Genomic DNA, 25,953 nt, shown 5'->3' with positions numbered 1-25,953 from the left:
TGAGGCCGGTCGGCTCCTCTGAGCGCTGGTTTCCTGTAAGTAGAGAGGAAGTGAGTTTAGCTGAGCCTCCGTTTAGTGTGAGAGAGCAGGAGGAGAGTGAGAGCTGTGCTGAGGCAGGGTGAGTGTTAACACCGCTCTGACATTACTGTGTCTCTGTGGCGGGAACAACAGGCTCCGTCAGTGGAGGCAAAAATAATCAGACTTTGGTTTTTCAAAGGAAACAACTTTATGTCGGAAGTTCCCGCACGCTCATTGGATAACGATGTGTCAATCTCGAGCTATTAGCCAATGAGCGTGCGGATTCACAGAAAGACCCGCCTTTATCACGGGACTTTAAAAACTACAATGGCGACAGAAACTCCGTGAGTGGAGTTCAGGGTGACGTTATGAAACTGTGACGTTTGAGCCACTTCCTGTTCTCAGTCCCAGCGTCCTGATCACCGAGGTTTCTGTTGCTCTGATATCTGGGCCCTGTTTCAGGAAGCCGGTTTGGAAAACTCAGAGTGAAAAACGACACTCACGGTTGAGTAACCCCGAACTGTCCAACTCGGAATATTCCGTTTCAGAAAGGCTGATAACAATTAGTTCAATCAAGGCGGAGTTGCTTTAACCCCAAGTGAAGCGCGCGGACGAGGATACATAAAGCCCTGATAAGCGGAGCACAGATTAAGCGAGTCACCATGGAGACGGAGGGAAAGAAGGCGCGGTCAATGTATTTTACAGCGCTTGAGGCCGAAATGCTGATGGCAGCATATGCCGATAACATGCAAATTCCACGGAAAAAAGTAACACAGCGACAGCTGCAAAAGAAAGTGAGCATGCATGGCAAAACATAGCCGACAGAGTCAATGCGTGAGTGTTAATTTAAACATTGATCTAGGGATTTCCACCCATTTAACACGTTATTTTATCATATGTTATTTTATTTGTTATTTTATACATTTTATTTTGTGACGTGATGTGAGCGCAGGTGCAACCCAACAGGCCCCAAACGTGCCTGGCAGCAAGTAAAAATGAAATATAAAAATATAGTCCAAACAGGTAAGGTGTAATTGTATTATGAGCCATAGTGCTTGGTCTGTTTGTCCGATGTAAATCAATTGCAGTTAGAGGCTACATTAATTTTCTTTCTGTAAGCACTTATTGAAATTATCTGAGCACATTACAAGTACATATTTGCTTACTCTGTATGCTCAAATGTGGCCCGTTATAGCCAACAGAAAAAAAGCGGAGGCCCGAAAAACAGGTGGGGGTCCTCCACCACCACCACTCACAGAGGCTGAGCAGTTGGCCCTCAGCCAAAACAGTGGGCGCCCTGTGGCTGAAGGCATCTCTGCGGGGACATCCTCTGAGTCAATAACCCCGCAAGACACAAGTGCCTACATAGGGGGTAAATCCAAAATAATACATGATGTGCATACATCCTTTCTTCACAGTCACCTTTGCAGTGCGACACATTCATTTGATAAACTCTTTACCATAATGGATTATTTTGTAGTGAAGTTATTTTCCTACTGATTTTGCCTTCCCTCAGTCTTGGTTGTCTTTGAGAGCATAATGACAATGAAGTGTAAGGTGCTTGGTATGTTTGTTATTGCCATTTGGTCCCTTGTAAGTTATAAGTGACCTGTATAAACCTCATATTCTATCAGTTGATGGTGGTGGTGTACTGCATCTGGTGCAGCCTCCTGTTGAGCCAGACCAACATGCAGTTGTGAGTAATACTCCACAGATTATATGAGTTTACAGTAGAACAGCAATGTTGTCTATTTCTTTACTACAGGAAAATAATGAAGAAACATTGACAGCTGTTACAGAGGAGGAAGCAACAGAGACACTTTATGAGGTTTACATCTTTTAATACTTTGTGTACAGGAAATACAGGCGACCAATAAAGCCAGTTGAACAAAAAATCTGTTTATTCTTCTTTCAACATGTTGAGGTGATGGGTCAAAGGAAATGATTGTGACATATGGTGTCTCTGACTGCGCTTCCATCTTGTATGTCCGTGGGAGGGTCAGGATGTTCATGGTTTGGATCACTGCTGATGTTTGGTTCAGAAGGACAGTGTTCTCCTCTAATTGTGGCAATGTTGTGAAGAATCACACATGCCACAATAATGTCACATGCCCTTTCTGGGGTGACCCTGAGTCTTTGCAGGCACTGGAACCGGGCCTTAAGCATTCCGATAGTCATTTCAATTCTGGCTCTTGTCCTGCAATTAGCCAGATTATATCGCTGCTGTGGGCCCGGTTCAGGGTCAGAGTAAGGGGTAAGCAAATAGGGTAAACATGGATACCCCCTATCACCAAGCAAGTAGCCAGTGAACTCTCCTAAGACAGAAGGATACACTTCAGTTCAAATGTCCCTGAAGCAATTGGTCTTTATATATTTTAAAGTATTCTCAACTCACCATGTCCAAATTTTGTGCTCAGTGTACATTCACGGAATATTTGTGAGTCATGGACAGAGCCTGGCCACTTGGCTTCCACATTTGTGATAATGTTGGCAGCATCACATATGATCTTCACAGTGCAGAGAACACAAATTAGCATCCATTACTATAATGAAATAATTTGTTAGTTTGACATGCTACAGGGAACTATGTACCTGCACATTAATGCTGTGGAAAGACTTCCTGTTCACATAGTCTCCTTCATTTACTGAAGGAGCAATGATTGGAATGTGAGTGCCATCTATACAGCCAATCACGCCTGGGAACCCTGAAAATAAATGTGCAATTTAAGTAGTAGTCCAAGTATCACCACATCATACATTAAGTTTTGGTCATCCTGATACCTGCAATTTTGTGGCATCCCTCTTTGATAAATCTTGTGGGTCTGTGACCGGGGAACACCACAAACGAGTACAGGAGACGTTTCAGTGCAACTGTAACATTCCTGACTGCCCGACAGACGGTAGCCTTGGAAACGTGCTCAGCGTCACCAATATTATACAGAAAGCTCCCGTTTGCAAAAAACCGAAGTGCAATACAAATAATATGTACAGAACTGAGAGCATGTCCGCGATGTGTCACATGAGCAATATTAGGCCTGAGGATGTTATCCAAATAACTTATAGATTGTGCTGAGAAACGGTAACGTTCGCACAGAAAATCATCAGGAAATGATAAAATGTCCAAACGCGCTCTGATCACTCTCTCCCGGCGGAGAGCTCTGCGGAGAATTTGGGCTTCACGATCTACTGGCTCTTCAAGGAAGTGGCACGCCATGTCCGACACTTCCTACTGTCAGGTTTCCGACAAAGGGGCGGAGACAGTCAGGGTTAGTTGTAGTAAACCTGCTAGGGGGCAGGTTAGCTTCACGGAGTGTGTCGTCATAGTGACTCACTCAGGCTGCAGCTGAACTCGCTTTGTGAAACCGAAAACCCAGAGTTTTCGTTAACTCAGGGTATACTTACTCAGTTTTTCCACTAAACCGGCTTCCTGAAACAGGGCCCAGGACTTTAGAGGGAAGAAGAGTCACAGCTCAGCATGTTGTTGACGGGTTGTTGTTCAGTCGGGGGAAGACATCTGAATCATTGCAGGGGGAATGGCTTTCACAACTTTAATGAATTTACTCTGAGTACATGATATGCCATAATTATCTATGAATTTGTTATATGTTAACACATTTCCGTCATTGTCTAAAAGGTGTAAAACCGTCCAAATGCCATGATCCATCCAATCCTTATAAAAGATGGATTTTCTTTTATCGTATACATCTGTTGTTCCAAATCGAATTTGTATGTGGAGAAAAAATATGCTTGTGTATCATTTTCCAGTACTGGAGAACCTGTTTGTGAAAATTGGATAATTTAATTTGGAAATTTCAAAGTCGCACTTTATAAGAAATTCAATGCCACCCAGCTTCTCCAAAATTACTTTGGGAAAATAAAACCAAATACTGTTTGAATTATTTATGAAAGATTGCAACCATTTGAGTTTGATGGAACCAACATTGCTTCAAAATCAATCGCATTCAAACCTCCTTCTTCAAATGACTTCACTATATCATTCTTCCTAACATAATGTTGCTTGTTTCTCCAAATGTAATTGAAATTAATTTGATTTATATTATTGATTAGACTATTGGAAACATATAAACATTGTGATGGATAAATCAATCCAGAGATACCTTCTGTTTTAGTAAGCAAGACACGTCCAAAGATGGAGAGGTGTCTTTGTAGCCTGTAATCTTTTTGATTTCTGGGTAATTTGCTCAAAATGTAGATTTTCTCTATTATTTGTGTTCTTTGACATTATAATACCCAAATATTTAATGTCAGTTTTAACAGCTATGTTAAGAGAGCTACTAGGTCACAATCACGAATAGTTAATAATTCTCATTTTCTAATATTCAGGTACAAACCAGAAGCCTTTGAGAAAATTGAAATTTCATTCATGTTCTATAAAAACTGACGATTCCTCGTCTAACATTAAAGCGTTTAGATGTTCCAAAAGGTAAAGAAACAGAACTATTGAGTCAGAGTATAATAAAGAAATGAAATCTATGAAGTTTTGTTTACCAAAACCAAAATAGGGTAGAGCTTTTAAAATAAAAGGATGTTCGACCGTATCAAATGCCTTATAAAAGTCTAAAAAAAGAATCACACCATCATCTTCAATTAAGTGATTAGAATCCAGTAGATCTACAACCAATCTAATATTATTGGTCGTAGATTATCGATTAGTCTTTTATCTTTACCAGGTTTGGGAATAAGGGAGATAAGACCCTGTTTCATTGTCGTTGCTAACATTTCATTACTAATGATTTCATTAATAGTTTTGAAGAAAAATTCTTTTATTTCTTTCCAGAAGAATTTATAAAAGATTGCAGTCAAGCCATCCTGACCAGGAGCTTTGTCATTTTCAGTTTGTTTAAGGCTTGATCTCAGTCATCCAGTGATATATCAGAATCACAAATTTCTCTGAATGCAGAATCGATTTTTGGAGTATAAGGTTCAATCTGATCACAAAAAGTTAATGAATCAGCAATTAAATATTTTGAGGAGAATAAATTTGAGTAAAATTTATGTTTTTCTTCCGCTACAGTCTTATGATTTGTGCATTCCTCCCCATTTATGATTAATGTATTAATAGATTTCTTTTCTTGCCTCTGTTTCTCCAAATTGTAGAAATATGAAGCACTTTTTCAGCTTCTTCTATCCATTTTGCACGAGCTCTAATGTAAGCTCCATGAGCCTTTTTCTTGTATAGATCATCTAATTGAGTAAAGACAACAGGGATTTCTTATCAGCCTCTGACATAAAATGTCTATTACAATAGTTATTTATATCGTAAAGTAATTTACTTTCAAATTCCTTCTGTTGTCTACTTTTCATTTTACTAAACGTAATTGAAAATTCTCTAACTTTAAATGAAAAAATTCCCATCTATGTATGTAATTGCCAATTGTTACGTTGTTGTAAATGTTATGGAGGAGCTCTTTAACTATCTTAACATACCCGTCATCAATTAATAGATCTGCATTTAATTTCCAGTAATCTTTTTTAAACTGCGTTTTATTTTCAGGGTTAAGTTTAAAAGTAATAATACTGTGATCTGTCAACGGGGCTGCTGAGATGGAAACATGTGAAACATCTATATAGTAAAGTCGACCCAACCACAGTATGGAATGCCAGGAGTGCCATAATGAATTAATTAAATGCACCATTGAATAATAAATTAAATGTGACAATAATTAATTAAAATTTGAAATAATTAATTAAAATGGGAAATAAATAATTAAATAAACATTTTTGACACATTTAATTAATTAATTAATTATTTCACGTTTTAATTAATTATTGCCACATTTAAATAATTATTTAATGGTGTATTTAATTAATTCATTTTGGCACAGTTGACTCCTTCAGGTCTCACCATAAATTTATTTTATGTGTCAACCTCACCCATCAAACCCAGGGGGCGGGGTTAATGCTGATCGAGTCAGAACCATTGCTTTGGCCTGGTGGCCATTGTTTTTAGAAGGCGTTACTGCACACCAACAGCTGCCATGTGGAAACTAACAGAACTGAACTTTGAAAAACCCTGTTTGTGTTTGTGTGTGGGATGGACTCAAGCGCAGACAAGGCAGCTAGAATACAGTTCCGTTTTTTACTATACAACACCAGGTGCAAATATATACAAGTGAGATGGCAGGGGGAATCCAGGGCACAGGGAAATCCGGGAAAGGAGCTCTTCACACACGAGGGACTTCATAAAAAACACAGCACACCAAGGGTTCCAGGGAAACGGAATTCCTGTTTACAGACAACAAGTGATTAATCCAAAGGGTCAGCGATACGAAAAGGCAACAAGAGACTAGTACTCCGGAGCTTACTACCGAGGTTACTCAATAGTCCAGCGACGAGATGTTTCCAGCCTCTGCCTTAAGTAGTGGATGAGTTTAGGCGATGAGCCACAGATGTGTGATTAACTTCAGGTGCAAGGGCCAGGGGCGGGAGCCCGCAATGAGCTCCGCCCTGGCGAGACACAGCTAGCGTGAGAGAGGTAGATGTAAACAAGAAACATATGTAGCCAACCTGAGTCAGCCGGGCAGACACGGGGACCATGACAGTTTGTGTCTCACCAAATACCGTTTTAATATTTTTTAGCCGAGAATGTAGCGGTTTAATCTTCAGATGTCTGGTCGGTTTGTCAAGATACAGCTTTTTTGCAAAAGTGCTTCGATGATTTCAGAGATGTCTGCCCAGCCCAGTCTCACGGCAAAGCGTGGGACAGACCCGCTCGCCTCGCAAGCAATCGAGCTGCTATTACCACCGACAAAGCGCAGGCCGGTACACAGCTGTAATAACCCCCGCTGCACACTGACTTCATTTACAGAGGTTATATTTATCGTGTTTTTATTTCCTGATGTTCGTATGTGTCATACGTGTTCCAGTCACCAATTCTGAATTATAACTAACATTAAAAACATGTTTAAGGAGGAGAGAGAGCAAAAAGATTCGATTAACATCTGATGTTTGGGTTTTTGTTCAATAATCAGCGTGACCTGATAAACACATAAAAGAAATAACGTTGGTGTTTCCGTCATGTAGTAACTGTTAGGTTTAACTGTACAAAGGTGGTTCGACACTATGAAACACACACAGACTTCATGATGTTCGCCTCATTTTTTTATTGTGAATATTAATCATGAGGGTAAACGGCCCTGTACACCACGGAGCGAGGTCAGCATGTCCACCATATCTTCAGCTCTCTGAGTTAACCCATCAAACTAATCTAACGCTCATCTACGAATAATTCACGGCTCATATCAATATGATTTTACAGAAAATCATCCTTATTACTGCCAACTATTCCAGATACCATCAAATGTTAAAGGAAAATATCAGGATGAGTGTCTGTGAGCTGAGAAGGACGTGAAGCGAGCAGTTTATCCCAGAGCTGAAGCTGCTCTGTGTGCAGAGATGAGCTCAGATTCCTGCTGTGATTGATCAACAGTCACAGAAATGTAGACTTGTAGTTATTACTGCAGTATGGTCACAGCAGATACTGATAAACATGTATTATGAGGATGGATGATCAAGTTTCTCACTCTCTCCTTTAAATCTCAGTTTTTTCTTCTTCACAGTTTATCTGTTAATTTATTAATGAATAACACTGAAAGAGTTTCTGTTATATTTCCCCTTGAACATCAGCTTATTAGGGCGGCATTAGGAAATAGCCCCCCTCCAAAGAATGAATAAATGAATGATGATAATAATAAAATGATTCAAAAGCAGAGCTCAGAGTGGTAGAATGGTCAAACATGGATCCACGGGTGGTTCAACTGCATTTGGTGACGTGACTAAAGCAAATCTTTCAAATAATCCCACCATCAACGGGATGTTGTCTCCTTTACTACGGTTACTTTACTTGGTCACCGTGTGAATTTCTTTGAAATGAACCAAATTCTTTTATTTGTTGGTTGTTGCATATTTAACCTCTACAGTCAGCAAAGGAGGAGATGAGGCCTCAACAATGTTGGGTTGTAGCTGTGGTTCAGGTTAGAGTGAGTGTCCATGGAATAAATGTAAGTCAGTGAACTGGAAACATGACTGTGTTCAAACTTTGTTTCCTTTTTATAATGAGTCTAATCAAAGGTGGACAGAAGTATCTCCACTGTGACTTTTCTGTGTCACCATCAGAGCTTCTGCACAGTGTGTTTCTGGGGCAGATAACATTGCAGCATTATGGAGACATTATGGAGACAAAAAGAAAAGCGTCTGGACTTCTTTAAGTTAAACTTAAAGAAGTCCAGACGCTTTTCTTGGACTGTTCAGTGTTGAGTCTCATTCACACACTCCCTCAGACTCTTCACACACACTGATTTCCTGACATAAACACACTCCTGTGTGCTCTCTTGGCTTCACACACACACTGAGGACCATCTACAGACTGTGAGCTCCGTCTTCTTTGTCTTTGGAGCCGAACTCTGACAAAGTTAGGAACAAAACTTTCTCCAGCGTGTGAACTTTCCTCCTAGACTCAGTCTGAGCAGTCAGACCACATATTTCTACAGCAGCACATGAAGGTGTGGCTCACACACACACAGGTGAAGGAAACAGCTGCAGTATTAAAAACTGCTTCACTGTCTACAAATATATGAACTGAATGTTTCTTTCAGGCTGTAAAAACCTTATTTATCCTCCATTACAGTCCTGCATTCAGAGCATTACTTCTGTTATATTAGTACATGTATTTTATTCTGATGAAGACATGAAACTCTGAGCTGGATTGAATCCATTGAATCAGAGTCCAGGACTCAGACTAAACACACTGAATGTGTCCTGAGCTCGGCCGCTGTTCCACAGTAACTGCTGTCAGAGTCACTGTTACTGAGTTAGCTTAGCTAGCAGAGCAGCTAGCAGTTAGAGTATGAACTCTGTAAGCAGTCAGCTCGGTCCTGGACATGGTTACTGACATAAAGCTGCTCTCTGCAGCCATGTTTGACCTGCTGCTTTGTAGGACTACAGTAATGGAGGATTTGGAGGCTGAACTGGGCTCTGTGACACTTTTTGTAGTGAACTGATGAAAGCTGTGTCTCAGATGGATGTTAGTCCAACACATCAGACACGACCTCTGCAGCTCTCAGTTGATGTGCACATGAATGTTTCCTCTGCAGGTGAAGGTAGAAAGTGTGTGTGAGCTGATGTGAACTGAGCAGCATGGATCAGTGTGAGGACAGAGAGGAGGGAGTCCCTCCCTCTAAAAGCACTCTGTGTGGGGAACATGAGAGCCAGACCAAAGCTCAGAGGTGAGATGACCATCTCTAACTGTCCATGACTCTTCTCCATGTCACAGCTCAGCACTCACATCACTGCTCCATCATTATTCACACTCATACCTCTGTGTGTGTTGTTTTAAAGCCCAGAGCTGTGGGGCGTACCAGGCTCAGCTGGACATAACCCTGAAACTAATCCAGAACCTGGACCTGAACCCAGCTGTGTTTCCTTAAAGAGCAACGAGTCGAAGTATATTGGTGTAGACTTTAACAAAAGACTGTTATGTGACAAAGAGTAAGTACATTATTTTTATGAGTTTCACATTGTTCATCATGTCTTTAATTTAATATTTCCAGTTTTTCCTTCCTGTCTCATGAAGCTGTGACATTTATTGTTTTTCTTTTAGGATCAATAAGAGGCCAGAATCTCCTGGACCTGAACCCAGCTGTGTTTCCTTAAAGAGCAACGACTCGAAGGATTTTTATATAGACTTTAAAGGCTGTTCTTCTGCTGCTGAGAGGTAATGTGTGTCTAGATGTTGTTCCTGACTCTGTATTTTTGAATAAATCCTCATGTTTAATATCAGCTCAGCTCTTTTTCACACACATTTCTATGTTGGTATGTGAAGCGGTGTGTGTTGGAGTGTTTCCACAAACACAGCAGTCAGAGTGGAAAGAGTGGATGTTGTAGGAGGTGTTTGTGTATTGAAGAGGCTGAGTGGCTGTAGGACTCCAGCTGCTCCAGCAGGTGTCTCCTTTGTGCTTTGCTTCAAACACAGTGTAGGGAGGAGCTTCCACTCAGGTGTTTCAGGTGTTGCTGGATGGAGGAGGACAAATAGTTTTTCCCTTCAGGGACACTTCAGCAGCTCAATGTTCTGGGAGATGTTTGTCTTTATGAAGGTTTATGGATTCTTGTTCTTACTTTGGTTAAACTGAGCAACACATTTTCCATCTAACATTTAAAGTAAATTTCCAGGTGAATAAAAGATCTGCAGCTGCAGCCTCTGTGATGTTTCACAGTCTGAAAGTAACAAATTCAACCAGAGTTCAAACAAAGGCTTAATATACGTGTGTGTTTGATATAATGCCAACAAGTACAAACAGGTGTTCTTACAGGTCTTAATCACAGAGGTCTGATAAGTCTGGTGACTTTCACACTCAGCAGTTTTGCTGCCTTTTATTTTATATTGGCCTTTTTAAAGCCCTTCAAAGTCTCCCACATTCATACAGAGCTTTTAACACCAAACTCCTTTACAGTCCTTCTCCTCTCACACACGATCACACGACTGATTTGTCTGCAGCAGCTGTGTTACTGCTAGTATTTTATTATGTGTGTAATCTCCTCATATTGTTCCTGTGGTTTAGTTTGACTTCCTTCTGCAAACTCAGCTGCTCTGTTGCTGATACACGTCTCCATGAATATGATTGATCAGATGCTGTCAACACCATGTGTTTCATGTGAGCGCTCAGCTGAAACCCTGGGTTGACTTATCGAGTTAATAACAAGCTTCACGTGACTGTGAATGCTAAAGTGAATCCAGATAAAGGAAAGAGACCCTGCTAATGTTGGACTCACTTCTTAGTGTAGATCCCAGGAGGAAGTTCAACATAGCCATTCTTTGTGCTAGCTCGACCAAACCTGAGAGCACAGTGCAGGATAATGATCATCATCTGTCTCTGTCAAGGACATTTAAAATCCACAAATAACAAACATAATTATATTTGATCATTAAAAATATGTTTTCACTTAAAAAAGCATGAGCACACTGGTGGATTACAGAAACATGAAAACTCGTTAACAGTAAAGTTAATTTAGGCGTAAACAAAGTGTCAAACATACTTAAGTAGAAGGACTGATGTTTGTGTTAAAATACCCTCTTAAAGCTGAAATACTGATTCAGCTTCTTTACTCAAGTAAAGGTAAAAGAGTCCAGGCTCTGAAATGTACTCACAGTATTAAAGTAAAAACTCCATCTTTGAAGGAAATTTCTGCCAGTTTTTGAGCAAAGTTACCTGAATTTCTACCTCCAACATTAATATGAGAAAATTATCTGAATTTTTATTCTAATGAATTTAATCAGCTTGAACATTTTGTAGCACAAAAGTAGAAAAAACCCAAAGGGAATCAAAAATAGCTCCGTTTGCTGTTGCCTGCATTGTAGATGGGCGGCTTTGCCTCAACACCTAAACAGGAAAATGAGTTTAGTCAAGTATTAAAGTGGGATTGAAGAGGTCAGGAAACCAGAGATCAGGTGTTGTGGTGCAGCATGGTCACAAGAATCATTTAGAAATGGGTCGAAATATTTTCTCTTCTAGATTTTTTGCACAGTCTGATGTGCTGCTGCTCTGAGGTTTACTGCTCTCTGTGTGCTTAGAAAACTGTGAGGTACAAGTAGATTTGACACAAGTTATAATGGCTGATTTCCATATAACGGTGGAATACAGGGACTTAATCGTTAAGTTAGAAGAAAGTTTGAAGCCTAATCTTGAAAGTAGAGATAGTGTCTGTCTCCTGAATCCAAACTGGAAGCTGGTTCCACAGAAGAGGGGCCTGAAAACTGAAGGCTCTGCCTCCCATTCTACTTTTAAATACTCTAGGAACAACAAGTAGGCCTGCAGAGCGAGAGCGAAGTGCTCTAATAGGGTGATATGGTACTACAAGGTCATTAAGACAAGATGGGGCCTGATTATTTAAGACCTTGTATGTGAGGAGCAGGATTTTGAATTCTGGATTTAACAGGAAGCCAATGAAGGGAAGCCAAAACAGGAGAAATCTGCTCTCTCTTTCTAGTCCCTGTCAGCACTCTTGCTGCAGCATTTTGGATTAGCTGAAGGCTTTTCAGTGAGTTTTTTGGACATCCTGATAATAATGAATTACAGTCGTCCAGCCTGGAAGTAATAAATGCATGAACTAGTTTTTCAGCGTCACTCTGAGACAGGATATTTCTAACTTTAGAGATGTTGCACAAATGGAAGAAAGCAGTCTTACATATTTGTTTAATATGTGCATTGAAGGACATGTCCTGGTCAAAAATGACTCCAAGGTTCCTCACAGTGTTACTGGAGGCCAAGGTAATGCCATCCAGAGTAAGAATCTGATTAGATACCATATTTCTAAGCTTTTCAGGGCCGAGTATAATAACCTCAGTTTGATCTGAATGAAGAAGCAGAAAGTTAGCGGCCATCCAGGTCTTTATGTCTTTAAGACATTCCTGCAGTTTAACTCATTGGTGTGTGTTATCTGGCTTCATGGACAGATAGAGCTGGGTGTGCTATGTCTTCTGATGATGCTGCCTTGGTGATTTCAACATCCATGTCTGCTGTGACTTTAAACTTCTGGTCAAGGACTTTTTAAATATTATTGACTCTTTTAACTTGACCCAGTGGGTTACTGGTCCCACGCATGAAAAAGGTCACACACTAGACTTGGGCTTCTCTGATCATTTTCCTGTGTTGTTCACTCTGACACTGCGCTGCTCAGTAGATAAGCCGTACGGCTGGGTCTAGGGATGCTTTTTAAGTAAAGGTTTAACTACAGCCAGCTAGCGATGGGTACCGTTTAGATTTGAAAACCTGCTAAATCAGAATCAGTTGCTGATGACGGCTTTTTTCTTTTCCATCAATCACGTATAATCTTAACTCAAAGTGAACATAGACTTGATTGAAGTAACTCAGATCAGCCAATTCAAAATGCTAATTCAATCAACTCTGAGTTCATGGCTAGACTCAGTTTGTTGGCCCTGCACCTTAAAACTATTCCCTGTTTGTCCCTCATGTTTTTTGGATATTGTTTTCACATCTTATGTCACGGCTAGCGGGACGAGCCATGTTGAATTTAATAAAGGACCCAAGATGCAGACACTGCTGTGAAGTGAGTGAGCTTTATTGAAACGGTGGAGTGCAGTGGAGATGGCCTGTGCAGAAGCTAAGATAACCTCTACTGAAAAACTAAAAAACTAACCTGAAACCTTAAACGGAGACACGGGGAGACAACACAGACGAACCAGCAACAAGCAGGAGAAAACAAAGAGCTCATATACACAAAAGAGCCATCAGGGAATGAGAAAAGGGAGACACAGCAGGATTCATTGGACATAACCAGACAAGGGGAAGCAAAAGTAGACACACTGGCTGTGTCCCAATTCAGGGTCTGCACGCTTGAAGTATGCGCACTACGCGTACTACGTACAGTGCGTACTATAAGTACGAGAAGTGCGGAAGTGAGAGGCTTGTGAAATGGGACGGTCTAGCCTTCGCCGTGCTGCTCAGGTTGCCTAGCAACCATGATACTAACCGCGAGAAACGTTACATACAGCATTGTTTGACAGAAATGAAGGAGAAAAAATGTTTTGTTGGTCATTCATTTTTGTCATGACATCACTTTATTAGTTGAGTATCTGAGCCTGAGACCACGGGACTGTAAAACATGATTGTTGGGCTTCATTTCTGTGCTGAACAGTCATTTCAAGATTAGTTAGTAAATAACAATTAGCTAATGTCTTGTAATCGGAAGGTTGCCGGTTCGAGCCCTGGCTTGGACAGTCTTGGTCGTTGTGTCCTTGGGCAAGACACTTCACCCGTTGCCTACTGGTGGTGGTCAGAGGGCCCGGTGGCGCCAGTGTCTGGCAGCCTCGCCTCTGTCAGTGCGCCCCAGGGTGGCTGTGGCTACAATGTAGCTTGCCATCACCAGTGTGTGAATGGGTGGATGACTGGATATGTAAAGCGCTTTGGGGTCCTTAGGGACTAGTAAGGCGCTATATAAATACAGGCCATTTACCATTTACCAATGTTGTTCATGAGACTAAAATCATCTCACTGTGGTAATGTAAGCATAATATGCTATATCTATCTATCTATATATATATATATATATATATATATCAATAAGTAGAGGCTTTAAAACTAAGTTAACGCTGAAAGTACAAACATCACTAATGTCACACAACTTTGCCGACATGTGGCCAACAGTGATGTTTTAATGTTCTTCGTTATTAAACATTCGCACATAAATAAGTGACGTCATATTCAGTACTTACTTTTGACAGTTCACTCTTGGCCGCTCCCTTCTGCCGTATTTTGCGGCAAAATTATCCACACCCACCGCTGCGCTATGAATTGTGGGATATATGGGACCACGAAGCGTGCACCGGACCACGCTTGATATTTGGGAAAATCAATGGCGCATTTGGAGTATGAATTTGAAGTACACTTCGAATTGGGACAGCCGTTGTCATGTGGCAGTGACGTAATTGCACTTAAAATGCGTACGTCAAGCATGCAGACCCTGAATTGGGACACAGCCACTAACATAGGACATGGCACTGTCAAAATAAAACAGGAAGTGAACACAGAGACACAATACTAACACAGTACAGAGGGAACACAGAAACCAAAACCTCAGAACTAGAAAATCTTAATCAGAATGAAATTGTAACAAAAGACAATAACAATCAAAACAAAACTACTGAGTCCACAGACTCGGGACATACATCGGCTCAAACTGTGGTCATAAATATTTTGTACTTGTAAATCAGACTGTGTAGTTGTGAACTGAGTTTTGTAACATTGTAAAACAAAATGTCTGAAAAGTTTATGTTTTTGCGTTCATTGATTTGTGTGTGTAATAAATGTAAGAAACATTAGAACTACTTTTGCTGACACAAAGGTTGGCGAGCACTGCAAGTTGTCCCTTTAAACCAGTCACTGATATAAAGAGAGCACCTTGTTCCAGGGCATCTGAGCATGGAGGGAAAGCTTTATGCAGGAGATGGTAAGAGCTGTTGGGACCAAAGAAACTGAGCAGAAAACTACAGACATCTGGAAACTGAGTTGTTAATTCTCAGTGGGATCAGCAGGACTAGCAAAGCTTCACCATGACAGTCATCTGATTGACTGAACCCATCCAAACATCACTTCATGGACCTTTAGCTTGTGTCTGTGTGTGGACAGACATAACATGAGCTAATTATACATTACTCCTCCACAGAGTGGACCAGCAGAGAGCAGAGGTTTCCACTGGTCAGTCTGCACAGCAACATCAAACACACCTGGACTCTGTGGTTATGGTTTGTAGTACTACGTTTACATTTGTTCTTTTCAGTCACCTCTATGCTGCACTTTGTGGACCAGAGGATTGTCAGTGTGTCCAACATACATCAGAGTTTGGGCTCCATGATTTCAGTCAGATTGGGGTGACTGTAGCTCAGGAGGTGAGCAGGTCAGCTACTAGTCAGAAGGTTTGTGAATCAAACCCTGGCTGGCAAATGTACTGGGTAACGTACTAAACCCAAGCTGCCCTCTGATGCATCCATCAGAGTGTGAAAGAAAGTATTTAAGCATAGAACAATGTGCTTGGTTGAATGAGGCATGTTGTATAAAATGCTTTGTGTGCACAGAGTATCAAAGAGAGCTATATAAGAACCAGTCCATTTACCACTGGGTAATTCATATAGTCTTCTTTTCCAGCGGCTGGAGAAACACATCACAACATTTGTGAAGAATGAGCTGGAGAAAATCAAGAAGGTTCTGTGTCCAGATCACCCAGAAACCATAAAAAGCCAGAAGGAGGATGAGGAGATATTTGAAGGTGAGGATGAAGATGAAAGAAAGAGCTGCAGAGAAGCATTTCTGAAGATCACACTCCACTTCTTGAGGAGACTTAAGCAGCATGAGATGGCTGACCATCTGCAGAGCAGTAAGAGAATTTCTCTAAAGACTGAATATTGATCTTTCCTAATAGCTCAAGAAATGGACCAATAGACATTCATCCTTTCAGGGTACTGAAAGGCTATGATATTTATTATATAGTCAAAGGAGCTTGCAAAGAAAAGCGTCTGGACTTCTTTAAGTTACTTGAAGACGTTTCACCTCTCATCCGAGAAGCTTCTTCAGTTCTAAGGTCAAATGGTGGAGAGTCCCAGATATAAACCTAGTGGGAGTATCCCCCCACAGAGGGATAAAAGGACCCCCTGATGATCCTCTAATCGCCTGAGCCAAGGTGTGAAACTGGGTGTGGGTCCCAATCAGCCAGAGTTTCGGGTGAGTTCATTGTGAAACCTGGCCCCACCTTATCATGTCCAAAATATTTGGGACAGAGAGGACAGATGGTTTGAAAGAGGAGTGAAAGAAGCCATCTATGTCCACTGTGAGCGACCATCTTTGAACAGAGGCGGTGTTGTTAATGACAAGTAGCTAAACATATGCCATTTTATGACCAGTAGTCAAGGTAGTAAATTAGCTTAACAGCTGCAGGCCATATATTATCCTTTAGTTCTAATGGTGTGCGATGTATGTAGTTTAGTCTCTATTATACTCTTGAATAAAAGAAACATAATCATTTGTAGTTCATTAGACAAAATGTGCATTACTCTGTATCCTTGATCAGCTGTGAATGTCTGACACTGTTTTCTTGAGAATGTTTTACTGCTGAATCATGTGAAGAAGGCCATAACAGGGAGACTAGGTGTCTGAGCAGAAGAGATAAAACCACATTCTTCACCCCCCTTCCAGTTTCACACAGAAAGACAGGGAGGCAAGGTCAGGAGCCAGGCTCACTAAGAATTAGAAAAACATGTGAAGATGCAGCTTTTATGACAAAGAGGGGGGTCAGGATTAGCTATAAAAGTCTGTGAAAGTTGCCACCATTTTGAGACATGCTGTCGAACCTCTGCAGGCATCTCTCCCGTCCGGACGTTGTAATGCTCTTATTGTGATTTGTACCGAAATAAATGATTGTTGATTGAGCATATATACACCGAGTATTGTCCTTCCTTCAGCCCAAAGATTCAAAGAACTGCGTGTTTCCAACAACTTGGTGCCGTGTGACCCGGATCTTTGGTGTGCTGAGGAGGTGCAGATTTGGCCTTTGGTGAGATCGTGGGGCAAGGCGAACGGAAGACCGGTCTAACAACAAAAAGGTAAGCACAGCCTGTTGTATTATACCAAATGTGCATATTGGGCTTTCCAAATTAATCTGTTCGCTGGGTCACATGTATTTTCACAGTAAATTTGTCGGTGTCTGGTTTTTGGCGCAAGATACTAACAACATAAGTTGAGGCTGAATTCCAGTGTGTTAAATAAACTGCTTCTACCGAGATACTAATAACATTCTACGTTGGTCTAGATTGCAGTAATCTGCCTCTACCGAGATACTAATAACATACTACGTTGGACTAGAGTGCAGCCACTTTACCTTCCACATTTAATTTTGTCTAATACTGGCTTCTGTAGCAATAATACGTTAGAATTTATTCTGAAGACGCGGCCATAAGTTCAGTACATTGAAGTCGAGGTTTGTTTATTTTGTTTATGGTGTCAGTGACGTCCTGGCTTTTGCCGGCTATGAAATAGAAGTTGAATTAAGGACAAGCAGATACTGGCTTCACGGTGCAGTTGGACGCTGGCAACGCGAGAGCGAAACACGTCCGTAGGTTTGGTTTATGATACGGCGTGTTCCGGTGGTGCGGCCGTGAAGTGCAGTAGTGGTTGGTGCTAATTTTAGTACATTTGAGAGAGGTTTTGACGGTGGTTTGTGGCGTCAGTCGAGTATAAAGGGCTGCGGCCATAATACAAAGTAAAAATTTAAGTACAGAGCAACACCTGGTTTATGATGTCAGGTATAACTTCGGGGATGCAAGCATCACGTTTATGATGCGACTTTGCCCCGTGGTGGCGGTCATAATCGCAGAGAAAAGGGTATTTTGGTCTATGGTGCAGTGTGCTTTAAGAAGATCTAATAGTTGAGCTCAGAGGTTTCTGTGTAAAATTCCCGCTGAGGAAAAGTGTTGTGTGTGAGTGTCAAAGCGCGCTCTGGGTGAGAGAGAGTGTGTGAAGCTGCGAGGCGCGCTCTGGGTGAGAGTGTGTGTGAAGCTGCGAGGCGCGCTCTGGGTGCTGTCTTGTGGGTGAAGCGCGCACTGAGGGAGAGTGTGACTGAGGCGCGCTCTGAGTGTGTTTTGTGTGGAGTGTGAAGCGTGAACACAGTGACAGTGACGGTTAATGTGTTTGATTAGGAGGACATTAGAGCAAATACACATTTTAGGATCAAAGGTTGATGCCTAGTGTACCTGTGGAACATTTGCCCTAGGAGTGGCGACCCTCCTGTCCGTGGACGCGTGGCCAGGACCGGCGGCGTCCGGGTGCCGAGGTGGTGACTTGGGGAGGTGAGGGCCCCCGCATAGCTACGGAAATAACACTGGAACGACCGTGTAATCACGGGTTCACATTTATTTCCGGACTAGAACAAGACACATTTTGCGAACAAACGTTGAGTCTAGATTTAGTAAAGAAATATAAAAAGGTTGAATTCCTCGTTTCAGTGGTTGAAATTGTTGTGTGCCTATCCCCTGACGAGTGTGAAATTAGAATAAAGAGGGAATTCGGAGCCACATAGAGATAGACGGGCATAATTGGGTGTATTACTCTGTGGTGTAAATATTTAAAGTATTAAAAATATAAAAAAAAGGAGTGAAAGGGCGAGAAGTGTGTGGTGGTGTGAATATGTCGGGTCTTAAATCTGACATAGAAAGAGGAGAAATGCAGGGTGAGTGGAAAACTGTTGATGAGCAGGTGAAGGAGTTGTTGCGGGCGCTGAGGGTCATGCGACCTGGCAGCGTGGGTGAGAAAAAATCAAAGGCTGCAGCTGTGGCAGCCAAAGTTAAAAAGTTGTGTGATAAGGAAGGAGTGAGAGGAGAATCAAGAAGTTCGTTGGCAAAATTACTTCTGGGAATAGCACAGAAGCGCCAGGAAGAAGAACAGGACATTAGTACACAGTTAGAGGAGGCTGCTTTTTGGAGCAGGCGAAAACTCGGGAAAAAGTTGCAGGAAATTCAGGAGGAGAAAGCCCGTGTAACAAGGTGGGCTGTGACATGCCAGGGGGTGGAGCACTGGATGAGGGAGAGAAGGGAGGAGCCTGAGAAGCTGATGCTGCCGGCTTCTCCGGTGAAGTCATCGCTCACTGGCTTTCCCCCTCCCTATCAGGCCCCCGCCCCCCTCTACCCTGTGCTGAGGGTGGAGCAGGGCTGTCTCTCTAGTGAAAATGGCCAAGTTTTAGAAGTGACAGGAGGCTATGTAGATTGTGATATATCTAAAGAGCCCAAACGACCTACTCCACCCCCGAGGGGTGAAACAATAAAACAAAGCTCCACTTTTGTTAATGAAGAGGGAGCTTGTGGCGGAGTGCAGTCACCGCCCATGAAACAGTCTCCCCAGCAGGCAGAGTCTGAAGAAGAGCGGGCTGTGCGGCTGCTTGAAACAGCTATAATAACTCTAGAGCAGCGTCATCAAATTTCTGAGGATGAGACATGTAGTGGAGTAGTTGTTGCACCACAGGTTGAGAAAGGTGAGGTGTGCGGGCCCAATGGGGACGCATACGAGGGCTGGTTATCAGGCACACTGGATGATAATACACCAGTAAGTGTCTGGGAAAAGCAGAAACTAGATGCAGTGCCGGAGCTAGAAGAGGCTTTTTACAATAGAGCAGCTAGAGAAAAAGCAGGAAGAGGCAGAGTAGTTAAACCTAAACTTCCAAACAAACCACACCCCATGACACGTCGGAGCCAGGATGACAGGGACACTTTGTCTCTGCCGGGATCATTTCCCCTGGTGGTGACCGCTGGGGGTCACATGAAATACAAGCCATACGGGGTGGGAGATGTAACTGCATTGATTGAGTTATTACCTCCTATTACAGACGGAGGTGCAGGGTGGTTGAGAGAATTTGATAGAGCAACAACAGGTGTTCAACTGGCCCTAGGTGATTTCAGAGCTGTGGTGGCCAGATGTGTTAAAGGCACAGCGCTGGATGACATAGAAAAAATAGCAGGTACAGCATTGATGGCTGATAGCATCCCGTTTTGCCGTGTGGTGAATGAAATATCTCATGCATTACGTGAAAAATATTCCACTCCAAATGCTGCTAAGATTTTGAAGTTGTTGTGGAAGCCTGATCAAACTCCAAGGGAGTACATAGAACAGGCTAAAGCCACATGGGCCCTTAACACTGGCCAGCATCCTGGTAGAGAGGGGATGCAACAATTGTGGTTTAGAGACGCTGTGTTAAAAGGTGTGCCCGAAAAAGTCAGAGTGGCCATGACTGATAATCCCGACATGGAGGGAGCAGAGTCTCATGTGTGGGAGAAACATCTGGTGCATCGCCTGCAGACAGCTCATGATGAGGTTATGGCTAAAACTGAGGAGACAGATAGCATGAAAGAGCAATTGTTGAAATTACAGCTGGGTGAAATGAGGGGAAAAGCAAATGACAAGAAAAAGGATGAAAAAATAGCAAAAGTAATGGTAGCTCAAGGTTTCCAGCAAATGGGGACTGATGTTGATCCTAATGCATTGCCAGTAGACACACCGGGACCCGCGCGAGGCACAAATTGGGGTGGCCGTGGGATCGGTAGAGGAAATTGGGGCTCACGTGGTGGTCAACGGGGAGGAGGCGGCGGCATGGGCAGGCAAAGGGGTGCGCCAAGAGGAGGTTTATATGTGCCAGGGACTGTGTGCTTCAACTGTGGTCAGACTGGACATTGGTTTCGAGAGTGCCCAGAACCACCTCAGCCGTTCAGCAACAACATGCCACGTTCAGCCAGAAGGGGGCGTGGACAATGGTCGGCCCCCAACTCACAGATGGCTCCACCAGGCCAGTATTCAGTGGAATACGGGCAGCAGGGACAATACTGACACACCCCACAGAGAGGCCTGGAAATAGGGGGAGGGGCAGACCCCCTGTTACCACTGAGGGTTCATGGACGTAACCTGCCCTTTTTAGTGGACACAGGAGCAACGTATTCCACCATTCGTACGGCTCCTGACGACATCCCACTCACAGACACAAAAATCAGTGTTATCGGCTTCTCTGGGGTAACCATGACTTTGCCAGTGACTGTCCCTCTAAAGACGGAGTTAGGACGCCAGTCCTTAACCCATTCATACATGATTTCATCACAAGTTCCAGTTAATCTGTTGGGCAGGGACCTGCTCATTAAGCTGGGAGCTACTATCATGTGTGGAGCTGATGGATTGACAGTGACTTTGAGAGATGGCACACAGCTGTCCTGTTTGCAATCAGGAATGAGAGGACAGTGGCTGTTATCTGAGGATTGTGAACGTACAGCGCAGATTTACTGGGCGCGACTGACCACATCAGATGGAATTCTGGCACAGTACCAACTCTGGCGTCCCTGGATAATGTCCATGTCTGTTTACTCTCCCTTGCGTGACCCCTACCACGTGACCTTGTTTTATGATCGCGAACGCACTGAGTGCTTTGAGGAATTGTTTTATGAGTGTTTAGATGAGACAACTTGGGAGCTTAACTCTCAGGACATCTATGTTGGTACAGCTGGAGTGGCAGCGTTTGTTCCACTCCCTGAAGATAAAATGAGTTGGTATAGAATGGGGGATGAAGCGGTTCCCCATGTGTCTTTGGCAGTACACGAGGGTCATCAAGCAAAAGATTTAGGCCCCATGGTGAGAACAGCCACAAGGGCCACAGATTGGCAACAAACACAACTCACTGATGTCTCATACTCACCCAGTTGTAAAATATATCGAATTTCTGTGACTGCTACTGATCAGAGTGTGTTAGAGCACAAATTTTTAAAGCGCACACATGGCAGGGAGAAATCTGATCACGAGGAAGCTGTTAAAGGCTTAACAGAACTCCCAGACACTCTGTGGTCTAAAGGTCCAACTGATGTGGGTTTAACATTTTGTTCACCCATCACATTTGAGTTAAAGGATGACACCCCTATTTGGCGTTCACAATACAGACACAGTCCAGAGGCAGATAATGGGATTGCAGAAACAATTTCAGGGCTCCTGCAGGTGGGTGTGCTGGAGTCGTCTTCCTCTGCATGGAACACTCCGATCCTCCCAGTTGAAAAGTCAGGCACGGGCAAATATCGCATGGCACATGACCTTAGGGCAATAAACGCTGTCCTTAAGACACAAACAGTACCTGTACCAAACCCCTACACAGCTCTGACTAATTTATCTCCAGATCAGCGGTGGTTCACATGCATAGATTTGGCAAATGCTTTCTTTTGTCTCCCTCTGCATCCATCTTTAAGAGATATTTTTTCATTCACTTACAGGGGCCAGCAGCTGCGTTACACACGGCTGCCGCAGGGTTTTGCCCTTTCACCTGGCATTTTCAATCAGGTACTAAAAAATGCTCTTTCTCCATGTGTTTTACCTGAAGGATGCACACTGATCCAATATGTGGACGATTTGCTGATTGCCGCTAAAACAGCTGATGCTTGTTTTCAAGCGACACTGACGGTGCTTCGCCAGCTGGCTAAAACAGGCTTTAAAGTAAGTAGAGAAAAACTCCAACTTGTCAGAACTGAAGTTACATTTCTAGGTCGTGTGGTGGCGATGCAGACGGTGGGCATGTTGGCGTCCCAGAGGGAAACAATTATGTCACACCCCCAGCCACGTACAGTTAAAGAAATGTTGTCATTTCTTGGGCTCACAGGTTACAGCAGACACTACATTCCTGACTATGTGGGCAAAACCAAACCTCTCAGGGATTTGGTAAGGGAACACGGCATGAGAGATCTCACCGCTAATCTCAACTGGACCACTGAAGCTGAAATGCGGTTCATTGAATTAAAGCAGGCCCTGTCTCGTGCAGCAGATTTGGCAATCCCCGATTATAACTCTGATTTCTCAGTTGATGTTTCTGAAACAAATGGAGTAGTAAATGGTGTGTTGTTTCAGAAAAAAGGGGGAAAGAGACAAGTACTGATGTATATCAGCATTGGCCTGGATAACACAGAAAAAAGACACCCCATGTGCACACAACATGTAGCAGGGGTAGCAAAAATAATTCAAAAAGTGGCTCACATTGTAAGAGGGCACCCACTGAAAGTGCTCACAACACACAGTGTGGTGGCCTATGTGAACTCACAGGCATTTACAATGACCCCATTGAGACAACAGAGACTGACTAAGATTCTGGAGTCTCCAAACTTGACCTTCACACATGAAGGGATTAACATGGCAGATCAAATAGGGGGGGGAACACCTCATGACTGTACACAAATAGTAGAGGTTGAAGAGAAAGTAAGATCTGATTTGAGAGCAGAACCGGTGAGTGAGGCAGAGGATTACTTTACAGATGGATGTTGTTTTAGAGACCCGAGTGAAGGATTGAAAACAGGTTATGCAGTGATGAAAGGAGTTGGAGATCAGCTGCTGGTGGAGAAATCAGGAACATTAGAAGGGCCTCAGTCAGCACAGAGAGCAGAGCTTATTGCAGTGATAGAAGCTCTGAGATTAGGGAAAGGAAAAAGAGTTAACATTTATACTGACTCAGCATATGTCTTCGGAGCAGCACATGTAGAGTTGGGGCAATGGAGAAGGGCTGGATTCAGAACAGCCACAAATAAACCAATCAAACATGAGGAGGAAATGAGACAGCTGGAGGACGCTCTGAAAGAGCCTCTGGAGGTCGCTATCATAAAGTGTAAAGGGCATGACGACTCGGACACTTGGGTGGCGAAAGGAAACAGAGCAGCCGACGAGGAAGCAAAACGGGCGGCAGGCTATAAGGAAGGAAAACAAATGGTAAGTATGGGTATGGAATGGGGAGACCTGCCAGCCCAAAAGCGAGAGGACATCGAGAAGGCCCAGGGAGGAGCCTCACCCGAGGAAAAGGCGGTGTGGCAGGAAAGAGGGGCTGTACAATCAGAAGGATTGTGGAGAGGGCCCGACGGGCGACCAGTGCTCGCAGCAGGAGTGGCCCAGGAAAAAATCAAAGAAGCTCATGGGTTGGGTCATGTGGGAGTGGCCCAGATGGAAAGGGATTTGTGTCATTGGTGGCATCCCTACATGAAAAACCTGGTAAGGGAACATGTGAGAGCCTGCCTGATTTGTGGACAACACAATCCGAAGCCCACCGTGAAACCAGAAATGGGTAAGTTTCCTTTGCCAGAAAGACCAGGCCAGGAAATTGTGATTGATTACACTGACATGATAACCGCCGTTCGAGGGTGTAGATATCTGTTGGTGTGTGTGGATGGACTGACTGGTTGGCCAGAGGCGTGGCCTACCCGCAGAGAGGATAGCAAAACAGTGATCAAATGTCTGGTGAATTATTATGTCCCTTGGCATGGATTCCCAGAGAAGGTAAGATCAGATAATGGCACTCACTTTAAAAATCGAGATCTCGCTGAGGTGGAATGTATGTTGGGGTTGCAACATAGATATGGTACAGTTTACCATCCACAGTCTCAAGGAAAAGTGGAGAGAATGAACCAAAATCTTAAAAACAAATTGGCAAAAATCTGTGCACAGACTAACATGAATTGGGTTGATGCTCTTCCCATAGCCTTAATGAGTGTAAGGTGCGCCGTTAATCAGCGCACTGGGTTCACTCCATATGAGCTGCTGACAGGAAGACAATTTCCAGGCCCTGCAGCAGGTGTAAGAGAATTAAGAGAGGAAGTAAAAGTGTCTGAACATGTGAAACAGTTTAAAGCACTAAAAGCTCTTGTCTCTAGTTTCACTACGCAGGTGGGAGATCCAACAGGAAAGGAGGTGACCACGCCAGAGGCGAAGTGGGTGTGGCTGAAGGTGTATAAGCGAAAGTGGGACGAGCCCAGGTGGACAGGACCTTTCGAGGTGACCACTCGAACCTCTCACGCGGTCCAGCTGAGGGGCAAAGGCGACACCTGGTACCACTGGAGCCAGTGTGCAGCGGCGGAGGAGCCTAGGCGATCGGAGAGGCTCTTGGCGAAAAAGGGGGACACGGCTGTGACCCCAAAAAACACAGATCTTAGTATAGAAGGGCCAGAATAATACCCTGATCTGTGTAACGACCAAAGGGTAGTCTACCCCTGAGGTTGAAGAAAGAAGTCGAGAATCACCCAACTGGAAGACACTGGTAGCTGCAGCAATAAAAATAAAGGTTAAAAGCTCCTTAGACAGAGGTTCTAGTCTAAGTACATTTGAAAGGTATAAGGGGGCATTAACATGGGGGAGGAAAAGTCTAATGCAAAAATGAAGTTTCTGGAGAATTGGAAATTGATGGGAGTGTTAGCTATGATCACTATTGGTGTGCTAACTACTGTTTTCCTGTTGTGTGAGTTGCCCAGTTACAGAACTCATCCACCTCCCCTTCCTCTCGCGGACCCTGAGGCGACCACCTCTGAGCGTGATGTAGGTGAGAAACCAGATCCTTGTTTAGAGTATTATGGAGGCATAGAGGTGGATTACGTTAGAGGATCCACCACAGCCTTCACTTTTGATCTGTGTTCCGTGATAGACTGTGGAAAGGATCAGACCAGTTGGCGCGGGTACGAAGTGTGGACATGTCATGACATAAGATTCACAAATGCTTGTCTTGTAGGTAAACCCACCGCCACGGGGTACACCCCGTGTGAGGAGTGGGACATGGTGACCGGTTACACCCTCCCAGGATGGGATGCACGGGGCCGTTGGGAGGGGTTTGCAATTCAGCGTGATTTCAGTAACACACAAAATCCACTTACAATGTCAATTGGTGGGTGGCAGGTTACACCGCAGCGGTACCGGAAAGAAGATAAAGTGTTTTATTTAGTGTTAGGAGTAGATGTATTTGGGAAAGATCCGAGAGGCATAATAAAGATAAACTTTAAAGATCCATCCTGTAAATTACCTAGCCACAACGCCACATTAAGCTGTAATTTATCTAGCAGCGACACCGCATCAACCAAAGCCCCACCTTCCGTGTCTA

The 25,953-nt window shown here is 43.3% G+C and overlaps 1 protein-coding gene and 2 long non-coding RNA genes across 3 annotated transcripts in view; 2 read left to right on the top strand and 1 right to left on the bottom strand.

Moving 5' to 3' along the window:
- LOC113015973 (NACHT, LRR and PYD domains-containing protein 12-like) overlaps positions 1-25,953 on the top strand; it is a 748,422-nt gene that overhangs the window by 121,111 nt on the left and 601,358 nt on the right. The gene's annotated exons all lie outside the window — the stretch shown is intronic.
- Positions 1,839-3,458, bottom strand: LOC145425299 (uncharacterized). Its single transcript, XR_013905962.1, has 2 exons — positions 2,414-3,458; positions 1,839-2,333 (listed from the first exon to the last, which is right to left on the bottom strand). It is a non-coding gene; the product is annotated as an uncharacterized LOC145425299 (long non-coding RNA).
- On the top strand, positions 16,397-25,117 carry LOC145425298 (uncharacterized). The gene is made up of 2 exons (XR_013905961.1): positions 16,397-17,146; positions 24,740-25,117. It is a non-coding gene; the product is annotated as an uncharacterized LOC145425298 (long non-coding RNA).

The sequence above is a fragment of the Astatotilapia calliptera genome, chromosome 3, assembly GCF_964374335.1.
Source record: "Astatotilapia calliptera chromosome 3, fAstCal68.1, whole genome shotgun sequence".
Lineage (NCBI taxonomy): Eukaryota > Metazoa > Chordata > Actinopteri > Cichliformes > Cichlidae > Astatotilapia > Astatotilapia calliptera.
This window is presented reverse-complemented; position numbering and strand designations above follow the sequence as displayed.